This window comes from Phocoena phocoena, chromosome 7 (assembly GCF_963924675.1).
Source record: "Phocoena phocoena chromosome 7, mPhoPho1.1, whole genome shotgun sequence".
NCBI classification, from domain to species: Eukaryota; Metazoa; Chordata; class Mammalia; order Artiodactyla; family Phocoenidae; genus Phocoena; species Phocoena phocoena.
In genome coordinates this window covers 86,129,039-86,146,935 of record NC_089225.1, presented here as the reverse complement: position 1 = coordinate 86,146,935, position 17,897 = coordinate 86,129,039, and positions in this window count along the sequence as shown.

The following is a 17,897-nucleotide window of genomic DNA, read 5'->3' as shown; positions in this document are numbered from 1 at the left end:
TTATATCTTTTTAAGAATTAATATTTTGCTAGTATTATTTTATTCACCTTTGACTGCTTTACGAAACGAGATAGTAACTAAAATCACTAATCCCACTTTCTAGGGAGGCACAGAGAAGTTACACTGGGACTTTGAGAAACAAACTGTTTTCAAAATGTTCATAGAACCCTCTAGCACAAACTGGTCCAGCATGGGACATATTAAGTTCATATTAAGTTCTATATCCATATTAAGTTTTACATTCCCCTGGCAGCTAATTTCTAGGACTTTAAGGGAGAGGCTATCTTCCAAACTGATCACATGCCGATTTTCTAAGACCCATTTGGACTAGTCGTGCCTTTAAAATCCAACTTAAATATTTGGAGCATACTGGAAAGGACAGAATAAACGATCAGACATCTCAGTACTTATCTGACAGCCTAGATACCTATTTAACAACAACAACAACAAAAACATATTTTGGAATGCTATGTTTGAACTCTTTATTAAAACAGACAGTAACAATAAAGTATCTTTACAAGTTGTTGAAAAAAGGCTGGTGATGCAGAATAAAAATTGGGAGGCTTGGAATTCCAGATAAAACTTCCAGCTCTGCCTCTTGCTAGCTGTGGGCAAATTTTCTGTTTCCTCTTAAAGCTTCAGTTTCCTCATTTATAAAATGAAGAAAATAGCGCAGGTTTTGCAGTTAAAATTAAATAAGGCTAATGTATTCAAAGAACTTGTGAACTCCCTGCATACAATATAAATTCAATAAATGATACCTATCAGAAAAGAGACTCCAAACCTACTATGCAAGCTAAAGTGACTTGGGATTTAATATCTATTTTATCTTTGACAGGAAGTAGATCACCAAGTTATTTTTCTCTTGGTGAAGAGTGAATGGGGTCAAAATAAATCACTGGCTCATCACGCACCCTAAAACAACTCTCCAGGAGAGGGAGGTTTTTGCCCTCTTTGCAAGGTCAGTTTCTTTTCATTTTTTCCTCAAGTTTCTCCCCATCCCAATACCCACGTCTCCTTGAGATGTTTATTTATTTCACAGAGCTCTCTATAGTCTGTGTTTTATGCCTCTTCCCCTCCGTGTAAGAAAGAAAGCTTACTTGATATTTCTCATTCACTAAAGGAAGTGGTAAGTCAAACAGCGATAGGGTCTGAAGAGGTGACTCTCCCCCTATCAGAAGAGCCAATGGCTAATAGACATCATGCAAACTTCAAATATAGATTATTATTATTATTGAGCTTATAGCACCTTGGCTGTTTGCCCAGCATGTCCTTGCTAACTCAGGGTCACCAAAGAAAGAGTAATTCTCTGCCACAACTCAGTAAGACATGGGATCTTCATGATTACAATGGCCTTAGTGTTTGGAATCCTGAAATAATGCACTCCAAATTAAATTAAAAATGGGTTAGGGCTTCCCTGGTGGCACAGTGGTTAAGAGTCCGCTTGCCGATGCAGGGAACACAGGTTCGTGCCCCGGTCCGGGAATGATCCCACATGCCGCGGAGCGGCTGGGCCCATAAGCCATGGCCACTGAGCCTGCGCGTCCGGAGCCTGTGGTCCGCAATGGGAGAGGCCACAACAGTGAGAGGCCCGCGTAATGCAAAAAAAAAAAAAACCCGGTTAGATAGCTTTCATTGAAGAACTGCTATTACCCTGTTACCTTTCTTCTTGCTCCCCTCCAAAGTCTTTATTGATTTCATTGTTGCTCAGATCTGATAACATCTGTCCTATGGTTCGGAGGAATTGAAGATGCTTACAAAGCCTTAATCAAATGAATGAATTAATGGAGGAAGTTTGGAGAAACAAAGAAAATGAGGTGATTCAAATATGTATACAGACACACATCCTTAACAGAGGTTGCTGCTGTGGTAGACACTTTTTTGATAAAACCAGAGCAGAATTCTTTGTTCAGTAGTCACTTTCCGGGTAAATGTGTTTAGTCAGGACGTGAGACCACTGGCCCTTGGACAACTCCAGCTCATTTGCCCCACAGTGATCACAGTGCCCACACAGACCATTTTGCTAATTAAATTCCCAGAAAACTTGTTCTGAATCACCCAATAATTGACTAAATTTGTATTTGGATGCCATTGCTGATGAGAATAAAGCACCACGCGATAATGCTTTCCCTTTCACCGTAATTTTATTACTTTATTGGACCACCAGGGACCTGCTACATCCCAGAGGGAATAGTTTTCAATTTAATTAAACTGCAGACATTCAGCTTAAGGAATAATAAATAATAGACAAATACTCCTGTTTCCCCTATTTGTCCCTTATGGAGAATTAACTGCTAATAATATAATAATTGAAATCCAAAATAAAACTACACAGCCAGGGAGGTGATCAGACCATGTGGCGGGTGGAGAGTCCAGCTGCAGAGGGTGAGTGGGGACGTCTGGACACTAGATATGGTGAAATAAGGGTCTCCTTTGCTTTAAGCTTCTAACTCGGAGGCAGGGAAGAGAGAATTATTTACTTTCACGGGTAAGATTTCAGGAGTCTCACCAAGGGGCCCCTGCTTGCACAGCCTACTTCCTTCCCAGCACACTGAGCCTTTAACCAGAAACAAAGCCGTTCTTCCTATTGTTACATAAAAGGCTTGGAATGCGAAGTCTTCCTGGTGAGGGAGGGGATGATGATGTAAGCTCATTAACAATGAGAGGCAAATGACTGATGTCACATCCTCTCCCGAGAGCTGATTTCCATGATGAAAAGAGGAGAGAAGGTCTGGGCCTTGGAGAGGGATGGGGAGGGAAGCAAGGTCTGGGGTTTGTCATACTTCACACTTTCACCTAGGGCTGTTTGGTTGGTGAAACATCATCTGAAAGGAACGTTACTGGTATGTGGATCTGGATTAAGAATTTACTGGGTGCCAGGTTCTGTGAGAGGTATTTTCCCACACACTATCATAATTATCACAGCACAGCTGCAAAATAGGATTTCTAGTCCCCTTTTGCTGGATAAGAAACTGAGGCTGGTATACATAAATTTCTTCTTCTTTTCTTTTTTTGGCTTCACGGCATGTGGGATCCTAGTTCCCCGACCAGGGTTGGATCCCGGGCCCGCTGCCTTGGAAGCAGAGTCTTATCCACTGGACCACCAGGGAAGTCCTCATCTGGCTTCTTAATAGCAGAACAAGGATTAGCATCAAGGTCAGCTTGAGTCCAAACATATGCTTTTCACTCGCACCATGATAACTCAGAGCCTGATCTAAAATTTGGGGATGATTTTTTTTGCTGTTTTCAAAATACACATCAAGTCAAATTTTTGCCATTAACTTTGGAATATTTTGGTGAAAGAAATCAGAAGGATTAAGTTCATTTTGCAGATGAGACTGAAAAAGAATATGCAGGAAACAAGCCAAGTTTCTACAGCAAAGAATGAAGTAATTAGGATTCCGTGCTCTGATGTTATACCCAATTGCCTATTTGGTCTCTCCTATTGGGTAACTCAATTCCTTAGGTACCTCAACTCAGTCTGTGCAAAACTAAACCCAAGGTCTTGTATCTGCCCATTATCCATACCCCTTTTCTGCCCTAACCTAACTGTAAGAGGGAACTCTTTTTTTTTTTTTTTTTTTGTGGTACGCGGGTCTCTCACTGTTGTGGCCTCTCCCGTTGCGGAGCACAGGCTCCGGACGCACAGGCTCAGTGGCCATGGCTCACGGGCCTAGCCGCTCCGCAGCATGTGGGATCTTCCCGGATTGGGGCACGAACCCGTGTCCCCTGCATCGGCAGGTGGACTCTCAAGCACTGTGCCACCAGGGAAGCCCAAAAGAGAACTTTTAATAGTTCCTCTCTTGATTACTGGACATCATCATTCATCTTTAGTCACTTAAGGCAGGAATCTAAAAGTACATCCATATTTCTCCCTCTGCTGTACTTCCCTGTTCTGCGCCCCACATCTAACCAGTCTTATTGAGTATACTTCCCAAATTTCTCTCAAATCAGTTTCCTTTTTCCTTTTCTTCATCTCCAGTGTCAACACATTTGTTCATGCCCCAGTCATTTCTCCTCTGTCTTAAAGCTAGAATCTCCTAAGTGAATTGGCCACACTGCATTCTACGTTCCAATAAGTCCTCGATTATACTCAAATTGATGACAGATTGGTTCCCTTAAAACCCAGTCTGGTACATAGAGAATGCTGAATGAATGAATAAAATAAAAAACCAGGGCTTCCCTGGTGGCGCAGTGGTTGAGAGTCCGCCTGCTGATGCAGGGGACACAGGTTCATGCCCCGGTCCGGGAGGATCCCACATGCCGCAGAGCGGCTGGGCCCGTGAGCCATGGCCGCTGGGCCTGTGCGTCCGGAGCCTGTGCTCCGCAACGGGAGAGGCCACAGCAGTGAGAGGCCCACGTACCGAAAAAAAAAAAAAAAAAAACCCAAAAAGAGATCTACTCTCAAGTACAAATACTAGAATAGCAACAAATCAAATAGAAGAAATACAAGCTGTTTATACTCCTTTAAATTGAGGTAAGATATACGCGGTGAGATATAAATCTTAAGTGTAAAGTTCAATCAGTTTTGTCAAAATATATACCTATATAAACAACACTTCAATCAAGATATAGAACATTTCCATCATACTAGAAATTTCCTTCATGGCTTTCCTTGATGATTAATGAGGCTGAGGATTTTCTCATAGGCTTATTGGCCATCCATATACCTGCTTTTGTGAAATATCTATTTGTGTTTTTCACCTGTGTTTAAATTTGGTTGTTTATAATTACAGCTTTGTAGGAGTTCTTCATAAATATGGATGAGACCTTTGTCCGATAGAACGAAGGTGAGTATTTTTTCTCAGGCTTACCTTTTCACTTACTGCAGTTTTTGAGGAGAAAAATTTGAAATTTGATCAAGTCTACGTGATCAATTCTTTTCTTTTATAGTTTGTGCTTTTTGTGTCTTGTCTAAGAAATCTTTGCCAACCCCAGGATTCAATGATACTCTTTTTTTCCCCTAGAAATTTGAAACTTTCAGCAGTTATGTTTAGGTCTGGAAGCCATTTAAAATCAATTCTGTGTATGGTGAGAGGTTATTTTTTTTCACACATGGATATCCAGCCCCATTTGTTGAAAAGATTTCCTTTCCCCGTTGAATTGCCTTGGTGCCTTTGTTGAAAATCAGCTGACTTTCTATGTGTCTATTTCTGGATTCTGTTATGTTCTACTATCCTGATACCACTTTCACAGTGTAGGTTAATATATCTTTACAGTAAGTTTTAAAACTGACAGTACAAGTACTCCAACTTTCTCAAAATTGTTTCGGCTATTCTAAGTCCTTTGGTTTTTCCTATATATTTAAAGTAATTATCCTGTAAATTTTCACAAAGAAAAATCAATTGAGATTTTGACAGAGAGTGTGTAGAAAACTTTAGATCTGTCTGAGGGAGAATTAACATCTTTAGCAGTAGTGATTTTTCCAGTCCATGAGCAATGGTATATTTCTCTATTAGCTTTAATTAATTTTCTCATAGGTATAGGTCTTGCACATCTTTCATCAGATTTATTCTTAGCTATTTGGTGTTCTTTACGCTATTTTAAATATTGCTTTTAAAATTTCATTTTCCAATTGTTTGTTACTGGCATATAGAAATATTGTAGAATATTCTACATAAATAATAAATGTAAATAGATGAATAAACTGAGTTTTGATTTTTCTTTCCAATCTTTATGCTCTTTATTTCTTTCTCTTTCTTTAAGACAATTTTCATAGATGCGATGAAATTTGCATTCTCTCAACGTTAGAGAGAAGAGATCCAGTGATTCACCATTGAACATGGTGTTAGCTTGAGGCTTTTTGTGGATACAGATATAGATCAGGCTAAGAGAATTCCCTATTTTCAGTTTCCTGGAAGTTCTTTACCATAAATGAGTGTTGAATTATGTCAGATATTTTCCTGCCTCTACTAAGATGATCATGTCGTTACCCTTTTTTTACCTGTTGACATGGTGAATTATATTGAATGATTTTTTAATATTAAACCAGCCTCACGTTCCTGGGATAAACCTCACTTGGTCATGATGTGTCACTCTTTTTATATTTCACTGAAATCAATTTGCTAATATTTTATTAAGGACTTTTTGCATCCATGCTCATGAGAGATATTGGTCTGTAATTTTCTTTATTTGTAATGTCTTCATCAGGTTTTCATTATCAGAGATAGAGGGATAAAATGAGTTAAGGAGTATTGACTCCTATATTCTTTTCTATTGATCTCTGTTGCCTTAGAAACACATCGTTATAATTTTTGGTTTGCTTTTTGTTGCTCTAAGGCAGTAATTCTCAAACCACCTAGAGATTTTGTTAAAACAAAAATTGATAGGCCCCTTACCCCAGAGTTTCTGATTCAGTAATTCTGGGTAGAGACCAATAATTTGCATTTCTAACAAATTCCTAAGTGATGCTGATATGGTTAGTCTGCAAACCAAACTGTGAAGACTACTTTTCTAGGGATTAAAATGTGCATCTTTAATTTATCATAATTTACTTAGAGTTAATATTGTAACACTTCAAATAAAAAGTATGAAGGTTTCAAAAAAGTGTTCTATTTAGTCACTATCCTTTGTGCTGTTGTTGTCATGTGTTTTATATGTACCTCAGTAAGAAAAAGAAAGTATGATTTTATTATTATGTAAAGAATAAACTGTTTTTCAGCAAAATTGAGAGGGAAAATATATCTTTTATATTTATCCCTTATTTACCATTTTAGATTCTCTTCATTCCTTCTTGTAGATCCATATTTTTAACTGGTATTTTTTTATTCAGATTGAGAAACTTCCTTTAGTATATCTTGTAGTGCCCACACACTGGAGTTCTCTCAACTTTCATTTATCTGCAAGTGTCTATATTTCACTCTCATTTTTAAAGGTTATTTTTATTGCATATAGACTTCTGGTAGAAAATCATTGCTGTTGCTGTTTCCACCACATTAACAATGTCATTTCATTGTCTTTTTACCTCAGTTGTTTCTGGGGAGAAATCATACATTTTCACATCATTATTCTCTTGAATGTAAGACACCTCCTTGTTTGGCTGATGTTAAAATTTTCTCTTTATCTTTGTTTTCAGTAGTTTGCTATGATGTGCCTATATGATCTATTTAAAAAAATATTTTTCTTGGGTTTGTCAAGATTCTTGGATTTATAAATTGACATTTTTACACAAATTGAGGAACATTTTGGCATTAATTATTTATATATTTCTTCATATTTTCCCCCATTCTCTCTCCTTCCCTTTGTATCTCCAATTATACATATATTAGCCTGTGTGACATTGTCCTACAAATCAATAAATCTTTGTTAATTTTTCCCCTCTGTTTTTCAGATTGGATAATTTTTCTTTATCTATCTTCGTATTCACTCACTCTGTAGTTTCCAATATTCCAACTGTTAAGCTTATCCAGTGAATTTTTCATTACAGGATTTGTATTTTTCAGTTCTAGAATTTTATTCATCCTTTTTATGGTTTCCATTTCTCTGTTGAGATTTCCCATATTTTCCATTAAGCCTCTGAACACATTTATAGTAGCTGCTTTTATGGGCTCATTTGTCTTGTCTAGGCTATCTAAGGGTCTTTTTCTTTTTATTGCTTTTGCTCCTTATTATGGGTCACATATTCCTGCCTCTTCCCATATTTCTTAATTTTGTACTGTACGATGAACCTTGTGGATGATTTGTTTTTGGGACCTAAATTATGTCATCTTCTTTTAAAGAATATAGAGTTTTGTTTAGGGAAGCTGTTAAATAACTAGAAGCTCTTTTAGGTTCTGTTAGGCTTTGTTTAATTCCTTTATAAGGACAAGTCTTTCGTGGTTTTGACCTTAAACTTGTGGATAGCCTTACTCTCAGATATGATTCTTATTCCTGAAATGTGGTCTTTTGGGGTTCTCAACTGAATGCCCAAGGTACTCGCTGAGGTCTCCCCGCTCTGCATGCACTAGAGCTTTAATGTTTCTTAGCACTACACAACTTCCTGTTTCTCCAGTCAGCTCTCAGCCCTGTAGCAGCTGGTCTCTACAAGACTTTCTTGAGTCTTGTCCTGCAAAGTCCCAGCCCAGCCTTCAGCCAAGGACATATGGTGAATCCCACACAGAGTTTTGGAACACCCACTTTTGGAGCTCCCTCCTTCCTAGTACCGTAAAAAATTCCAAGGACTTCCACAGTCTAGAATTCTGATCTCTGCTTTTTCAACCCAGCAAAAGTGCCCCTCCAGTTGGGCTCCAGTTTCCTACCTTGCAGCAGGAAAATGCCCCCAGAAGAAAACCATAAAGGTTCACCTCATGTGTTTCTCTTCTCTCAGGTACCAGAATCCTTTACTGCATGTTAATGCTTAAAAACAGATACTTCATAAACTTTGACTATCTTTATACTTGTTTATGGTGGCAGGGCAAATCTGGTATCAGTTACTGCCTTATAGTTGGGAGCAGAAGTTTGAAAGCTGTTTGTATCCTTAAGTAAAGATTTTATGACTAACCACAAATGTGTTTGGTGAAAACAATGCTGTAGAAACTGAAATCTTTCTCACTGCCCCGACCCCTCATACCCTTAGACACATACACATATACCAATCATCTGCAAATTCTGAGCTCTGATTACCACTGGATGTTCCAGTGTGGCTGAGGTCTGTACTCCAGTGGTGTTTTAAATATTTTCATGAGTTGCCATTAATTAAAAACTTGAGAAAACTGATATAAAAATCCACAGTGTCTACTTCTGTTTTAAGATGGAAAGATCTGGTGGTACTAAATGAGCATGGCAACAATAGCCTAGAACAGAGTGGTGGTTGCCTTCTTTAGAGAGGATATGTGTTTTCTGGTCTGCCACAGTCTCAAGCTAGTCCATTTTACTCAGTTATGTAGCCTGCCTGATCCCTGTAGTTATTTATATATGATCCTGGCATGTGGGCAGATAATCTTACACATAAGTAGCATGCCCGTGATATCCAATGTGATCCGCCCCATCACTGCCACATTCCCCATGATAGCTTTACTCCATGAATATACCCAGTTTTCCCAAGCTCCTTCTGGGGATGTAAATATCTCAATAGAGAAGAGAAATAAAGAGACAGGGAGCAGAGATATGGAATGAAGTTAAATTTGGCCAGTGTACCTTGGTCTTCATGCAGGTAAGAAGTTCATCAATAAGCGATCAGGGGCCAGCCATGCTGTCTGCTCCCATTCTGATTCCAAGATTAAGATGTGTTTATGCCTTTCAGCCAGCAAACCTCTCTCTTGCTTAAAAGCTTCTCAGATATTACTTTCCTGGAAATTCAATTTGGCCCTGCTCTGAACTTTATACCCATGGTTTTGCTTGAAACTCAAAGAAATGAAAAACCATAATTGTTTTCCTTATGCAATAGGGAAATTGTCTTTGTGTTTCATAATCAAAACATTGTTTTTTCTTGAATTCATTGTTCGTGTGTGTATGTGTTTTGAGGGATAATAACATTAACCAACATGTTTTGGATACTTACTATGTACTAGAAACTCTGCTAAGCATTTCCTGTGAAAGATGAAATTTTATCTTCAACCACAATCCGGTGAGGTAAGAAGGAATGTTCTCTTCATTTTACAGATGAGAAAGTGAGGCACAGAGAGGTTAAATACCTTGCCTGAGATCAAATGGCAAGTAAGTGGTGACATTGGAATTTGAAATCTCTGAATTGAAAATGAACTATGTGAACCGAGTGCTAACCAGGTTGTGTCCTTTGACTTCCTGAGTGTGACGGTCACCAGCAAGTGTGTCGAAGTGATTTTACAGTGCAGCTTCCCCACCCATCATCACTCCAGCAAGCTCCTGGTTTGCACAATACAGAGGGGTCTTTCATACCTTTCATACTTTTATATTCAAACGTTCGCTATGAAGAGGAACCCCTTCAAGTGCATTCCTTTTTTGCATAGAAGTCAGCAAAACCTGCAGAATGAACCACAAAGCGTCACAATGAAATGTGCAAATCCCACAGGAAGTGAATTTCACCTGCACAGCTCATCCCTGTGTATTGACCTCACAGCTCTTAGACTCAGAAAGCAGGCAGGACAGAGGCATAAAAAAAACCCCTTGGGCTTCCCTGGTGGCGCAGTGGTTGAGAGTCCGCCTGCTGATGCAGGGGACACGGGTTCGTGCCCCGGTCTGGGAGGATCCCACATGCCGCGGAGCGGCTGGGCCCGTGAGCCATGGCCTCTGAGCCTGCGCGTCCGGAGCCTGTGCTCCGCAACGGGAGAGGCCACAACAGTGAGAGGTCTGAGTACCACAAAAAAAAAAAAAAAAAAAAAAAAAAAAAAAAAAAAAAAAACCCCTTTAGTCTCAGGGCCAAAAAACCTGTAAAGACTTGGCTGAGGGGACCAGGTAAACCTTGAGGAGTATTCTTTCTTCTTACTCAGGGTCATAAAACATGAAAGCTAGAAGGGCCCAGGGAGATATTTTCCTCCAGTCCTCTCATTTTACAGATGGGGCAACTGAAGTCCAGAGATGGGGTCTGATTCCCCAGCTACTAAGTCAGTGATGGCAGAATAGAACCCAGTACCCAGACCTCGTGGCTCCCTAGCACACACAGTGCCTCTGCTGGGCAGGACTTAAGGGTATGCTCAGAAGGTGACTCTACTCCACCTTCTGGCTGCAGGAGCAGAGGGAAAGCAACGCATCCAGGAAGAAGGAGCTGGCAGTGGAAGAACAATGACGAATCAATCAAGAGCCAAAATACCAGGTTGTTAAAAATAGAGCTAACTTTTCCCCTTCTACTACCACTCAAACTTTCATATACACTTCCAAGCTTTATCCCAAGAGATTTGAAGTAATAGGAAACAGAGGATATTGTTTTATTTTATTGGTTCCTTCTCTGATGATTAGTGCCAAGAAGCAGAGAAATTACAATTGTGAGGGTCCTGAGGAGGACGCACTGACATAGAACACCGCAATTGTTCTGTACTTTGACATGGTACTTGCTGCTTGACCTCTTTTTTGTGTAGTGCAGTGTCCTGTTGTCATAAATGAAGAATATGGGCTGGCAGAAGTCAACAGATTTTCTGAAGTTTGCTTATCTACTAAGCTCAAAGGCAGGACCTAGAACCTCTGCATTTCCAGTCGCTCCTTCTGTTAGATGGGCCACCATCAAATGAAACACATTGAACCCTAAAGGAGACATCAGTCTGGGGAAGCAAACTTTGAGTAGTGGACAGAGCTGGGATATATTCTACCCAGGGACAAATGTCAACTCACTAGCTGCATGACTATGGCCAGCCACTCAACTTCTCTAAGCTTTCATTTTCTCATCTGCAAAATAACAATAACAGCTGCCTTGTGGGACTAATGTAAGGATCCCATGGTTATCCTTATATTACATAAAGTGGTTGTTATGTAGTAAATGTTCAAGAAATGTTAGAGTGTGTTCTCTCCAATATCCTCTGTCAACACTCAAAATATTCAAAAGTAACCAGAACAAAAGATCTATAACTAGTTAGGAATAATCAAGGTATCAACAGAAATACCAAATCATGACTGCAGTATGGCCTCTGACCAGACTTTTCCATAGCACAGATTTGTTCCCCTCTTTTGATGACTTTTCAGATATTCTTATTGGCATGCAATAAGGCAGAATATGACTTTTTAATCTTTTCCAAACCTCCCTATTTAAATCCTTCATATAAAACTTTGCCTCTCCTAACTTTGTTATGCTGATTTAGTGTGTGCATGGGTTTTAAAGAAAGAATAGTTGAAAAGAATAAAGACTATAGATAGGCCCTCTTCTGAGGCTATAGACTTTGACACATACTATGTCAGTCATGCTCTCAGATTTTGGAAATGGGAAACAGAATTCCATGAGGTTGGTTCTACATGTCAGTGGTAAATCATAAACTCTAGTTAAGGATAAGGTTATCTTTTATGAGCTTGTAACCACAGAAATGATCCTAAATAAAAGTATTTAGTAAACTAACAAAATTAATGTAACAAATTGTATCCAGATTTTGTAGTAGAAGACCTTTTGGTGTGTCTGCCTAGCCTCCATTTCACCATTTTTCTAAGAATTATCCACCCACCCAAATGGATGGGCTTTTGTAGCTGTGTGTATACTGACTGACACTTCTTTCACTGGTCATAGCTGATTGGTTCAGAGCTAGACAGCGGACCCAATCTGAGCTAACGAGATTCTCCCCTAGGATTTTAGATCTAGGGTAGTAATCAATTAGTTGGAAGCCTTGATGCGGGGAGGTGATGTGGTTCTAGGGCTGGGCGTGTGATATTCCACCACCTGCAAAAGGGGCTGGTGTAAAGAGAGAAAAAAATAAAATAGGCACTTGGAAAGTAGAGGCAAACGACCTCACAATCACAGAAAGTTTGGCAATAGCCCTCTTGGTTCTAATAGATTGTCCAGTCCCTATTTCCTTCTTTCCTGGGGCCTAAGGGTTGTTGAGTTCTATGAGATACACAGGGATCTTTCCAACAAAGTCTAACTTTCACACACCTGAGTCTGTTTGTTACTTGTACTAAAAATCTCTTAACTGAGGTAGTGTGGATGGTGATTAAGTGGTCAATGTTATTACCCAGCTACTCTGTACCGAAGATATCTTGCTGGGAAGGATGAGTTTCTCATGATCCCTCCAAGAGAGCAGGGCCTCTGCCAGAATATAGCTACAACAATCTCTTTGTTCAAGCTCACTTGTCATGTAGTTCTATTTTCCCTTCCATGCATGTGTATTCTCTCCAACGAGACTGGAAGTTTCTTTAGGGAGATGACTGTCCGTATTCATCTTTTCATCCCCTATAGCACCTGGACTGTGAAGCTACGGTGTTCATGTAAAAAGAAAAAGAAAAAATACTACTTCAATAATTTTCCATTTGGGCAAATATTACCTCGATTTGGGAAATAATCACATTTCTTTCTCTCTCTTTTTTTTTTTTTTGTCATAACCGATCTCTCTTCTCAGCTTTGTGTCAATGAGGAGATAGGTTTATTTAGCCAGTAATTTCCACTGCAGAAAATCTTGGTCCCAGATTGCCCTGCAAAAGCAATATGTTCTGTTTTATTTTTATATTACATTATATTTATTTTAATTGCATTCTCCATCTGGTCAAAGATAGCATTAGGCACCATAGATGGAGAAAAGAAACAAAGAGATATCTAACCATGATAATAACTGGAATTATTATTTTTAAAAACTATCCAGGGGTACTATAACCTCCAGGAATGAGGCAAAAAACAATAGCCCTCTTGTTAGAGAGCTCTAGAAGGATCCTGGAGAGGAAGAGAGATGAGGAGAAATGGACCAAATCAGGACTCCTGATGTCCCCCTGAGTGGCCCAGAGTGGATTGTTACAATGAGCCCACACTTGGAACCAGTTCCAGGACAGTGTGGACCACAGTGTGAAATGACACATACAAGCCCTAAGCTATCTTGAGCACTTTTACTATTTCCCAAGTAGTTTCAGTGAGACATTAATGCACAGTTTCAATCACATGTTTTATTAATAAACTTTAGAAGAGACCTCCCAAGGGGGAGGTCATTTTCTTCTCATTTCAGAAGATGTTTCTGCAAAACTCTGCTAGCAATTGGAGGTCTTCCAAATGGAGCTAATATTATGTCAATGGTTTAGTATTCTAGAAACCAAATCCTAAAATTGGATGCCTACAGTGGATGGCTAAGCACTCGGGTTCCAGGTTAGGTTGCTGGGTGAGAGGTTATCAGGGATGCTGAATCACCTATTTCTGCTTTTCAATCTGAAAATGATGGGACTTGAGGGGAGGGTTTACACATGAAAGTTTGCCAGAAAACAGTGAGTGGTGACATTCTCTGATGAGAATCCATTCCCGCAGCCACTCCCTGGAGTCTACCACTTAGGATAGTTTATGTTTCAGAAAACAAAAACCCCTTTGAAACTGGCTTGGGTAAATAATGGCATTTGTTGGTTCACAGACTGACAATTTGGGGGCATATAGCTTCCGGTGTAGTTTGACACGGAGATTCACCATACACTCAGGGACTCCATCGATCTGAAAGTCTTTTGTTCACCTTTAGTGTCAGATCTTTTCTTCAGGCTGATCCCAGGCTCAGGTACTAGAAATGGTTTCACGGCTTGAACGTGACTACCTTTCCCCATGACAGAAGAAGAGAAAGCATCTTTCCTAATCTTTAATAAAAGCAGGGAAGCATTTTCTTCTGAAACCTCAAGGTAAAGGCTCTTTGCATTTTATTGGTCCAACTGGGTTATGTGCTCATCTCTAAGGCAATCCTTGTGCCCCGGAAGGAATGGTGGATGGGTTTTGCAGATTGGCTTAAGCTTATCAGAGCTCATCCTTGGGTCACTTCTACTAGGAGTGGGACTTTTACCCAATGAAAATCTGGGATGCTATCATCGTGACAGAGGAGGAAATGGATACAGGAACAAAATCCCAGGTACCTCCTACAATATTCAGAGCCATGACGAGTACCACTGCCCACCCCCTGCACTAAATGGTCCGCTTTCACCTAACTGTTACTGCTCTTGATGCCAATTTCAGTATATTTCACAGAAAAATGAAAGAATGAATATAACAACAAAAGGCAGAGAAGGACATCTGGTATTCATCAGGTGGGGTGCTTTGTGTCCTGTGAGGTCTGATAGGAGCTATCCTTGAAAGCGCATGCGAGAACAAGAAAGATGAGTTTAATAATTAGAATATTTAGAAGGCTGTCATAGGCACAATCGGTGCCCTACCCATATACTTGTCACCAGGCTCAGGGGGCCTTCCCCAGCTGCTATGGGAAGCGGCTGCTAACAGCTAGTAGTCATCCTGTTCATCAGGGAATTGCTGTTGGCTGATGGGAGCTTCCTTGCTCAGGAAGTTAACCCCTGCTCCCTCCCCGACCCCCAGCCAATCGGTGACTAATGGGATACAAGAGTCTTGCCCCCGGGCTTCCCTGGTGGCGCAGTGGTTGAGAGTCCGCCTGCCGATGCAGGGGACATGGGTTCATGCCCTGATCTGGGAAGATCCCACATGCCGCAGAGCGGCTGGGCCGGTGAGCCATGGCCGCTGAGCCTGCGCGTCCGGAGCCTGTGCTCCGCAACGGGAGAGGCCACAACAGTGAGAAGCCCGCAAGTCTTGCCCCCTTTCCTCAAGCTGAGACAAATCCATGGAGCAGTTTATCTCCCGAGCCCCCTGGGCCTGTGGCCAAGGCTAGGTGTTATCTGAGACCACCTCTGTCCTCAGCTCTTTTCCCTTCCTCTGATCCCCTCACTCCCCTTACGACTTCTTTCTAAAGAGCAGTCCCTCAGATCACACCACCCAGATCTCTGCCTCAGGCTCTGGTTCTAGAGAACCTGACTTAAAAGAGGCCACTTGGGGTAGAGCGGGAAAAACACAAAACACAGATGAACAAACAAATGGAAGTCAGGGGCTGTGGTTCCAGGTGAGTTTGATGAGCTAATGGGTTACAAGAATTAGAAGGTGCTTGGAATAATTTAAGACTTTGCTGTTTCCAAGTAACAGCCCCCACCCCAAAGTGTGTCAAATGTAAAAGGGAGGATGGCTTACAGAGAATGGAGGTGGCACAGAGGCGCTCAGGGCTGCAGGCCAGACTCAGTAGAGGCCGTTCGCATTATCAACCTCAGCTGCCCCTCTCCTCCTCTCTCTCATCTCTTCATCTGCTTCATTGTTTCCTTCTCTACTCCCCAGGCCACATGGGGGGATATCACAGTCATGCCAGAGCTCTGAATAGTTCTCTTTTGCACCTAAGATTGGACAGGACTCCACTGTCCCAATGTTTTTCTTCAAGAGAAGGAACGTTAATTGGCTCACTTGTATCATGTAAGCCCTGGACCAATCAAGGACTGGGGCCAGTGGAGGCCTGACCTGTCCCGTGCTGGCGTGATCACAGTGGCAGTGGGCAGAACGTGTGGCAGATTGCGCGCTGGCTCTTGGAATTTCTGCCTAGAAATGACACAGGTTCCTTCCACTCACATTTCTTTGGCCAACACATGGTCATACCCTACTTCAAAGAAAGTGATGAAATGCAATCACATAACAAGACCAGAGGTGGAAAGCCATACAGATTTGGGATTACACTAATGAGTTCCACAATAGGATTTTGATAAAAGTAAATATTAACAGTTGATATTAAGTTGACATGAAGTAACTATGATAATGAAGAATTCGTCAAGGAAACTGTAAAAAGCTAGTGTAGAATTTATTCCCCCCAAATTTGGGGGATAATAAATTAAGTCTAATCATCTGAGATTGCCAGAAGGTGAACCAAGTTGGTTGTTTTCATCGTGTGCCATGGATGGAATGCCTCTGCCTCTGATGCCTCCATGACAGGTTAGGGATGGGGTTTTGGGTACCCCTCCCTTTCTCTCCTTAACTAGTTTCATCTGTTTTATTTGGTGCGTGAGTGTGTGTGTGTGTGTGAGGGGGGTGTTTGATGGAGTTTGCTTCTGAGCATCCATTCCTCCTCAGCGCTCCAATTTCCATTTGGAAAATTACTTCCTCCATGCTGTATGCAGCCTCAAAGTGTCCTGCCCATCAGCCACAGAGGCTACTGGCTCCTTCTACCAGAAGCTCTCACCACTTAGTACAGCCAAGCATGTTACCCAAGCTTAGTCAGACTCTCCCTGGATTTTGACCCTTAGACCAGTAACTACAAAGGCAAAAGTAATGGTGAGAGTTTATCCAGCGCCACTCCTGTTCCTGCTATTTTGTATATTCTCGGCCTCATTCTTCCATCCTCCCTTCAATCACATGGAAGCACTAATACCTTTCCAGTACATTTCCTTATGCTTTATTTAGCTCATTAGTTTCTGTTGCCTACAGCAAAATAACCCTAGGTGGATAAAGTTTCACTGAGATTTGTTTTGGTTTGTTTATCTTTTTACAGAGTTCCACCGCTAAAATATTAGAGTTTGGACCAGATAATTTTCAATGTTGTTCTAGTCCTGTGTGTTCAAGCTTGAAAAACAACAACAGAAGAAAATGCTTATTGCAGATCTGGCAGCTGACTCAATGCAAATGTTACCACCAACATGAGCCACAAAGAAACCTAGGTCAGTAATAGCTGGTGTAAAACATTTCTCAGTAGCTTTCCCACCAGTCTTCCTGTGCTGGCCTCTGAAATTTAACCCTTGCTAACATCTAAATATTCAAAAGCTGCAGACTCGCACATCTGGAACTGTGTCATCTCAGTGTTGATTGTGAACCTCACTCTAAACTTCTCTATGTGACGGAGGACCAAGAACATTGTCTCACGCACTTGCTGAATTTGAATGAGGTTTGCGCCATTTCTGTAAAATAGAGACACCATTTTTGGTGAATGATTTGTATACTCCTGGCACCATCTCCTCAGTCTTCCTGGCTGATATTTACGAGTTTAAATATGGCTAATGATACAACATTCCTGCCAGATGGTCAATAGGAACTACATGGATTCAGATATTTGAGCATCAGACAAATGCTTGATACGTTTGATTGAGACTCAAACACAAAGTCTTTTTTTTGGAAAATAATTTAAGTCTGAGAGTTCATAATCATTATGAGAAGTAGACAGAAGTAGCCAGCCCAGATAAATGTAAAAAGAATGAGTCTAGCATGGACCATACATTTCTTTTCACCAGGGTTGGTAATTGATGTCACATCAGGGCTGGTCCGCGTCTTAGGACTCTATTTGTGTGTTCTGTCTAGAACACCTGTTATTACATAGATTGCAGGGAGTTAACATGCATTGCCTCTGTGATCTGCTCAGTGTTCACTGATTTTGTTTATAGGACTTTGCTGCCTCCCACTATAAACATTTATGGGTTTTCCCACTCATTTTCATTGCCTGCATGGCCTCCACCGCCTTCCTCCCGTAAAGCATTCTCTGGCCATAGTCTGAGCACTCTGTCTCATGCTGGCCAGGGGAGTCTCCACCTCACTCCATCCCTCGGCT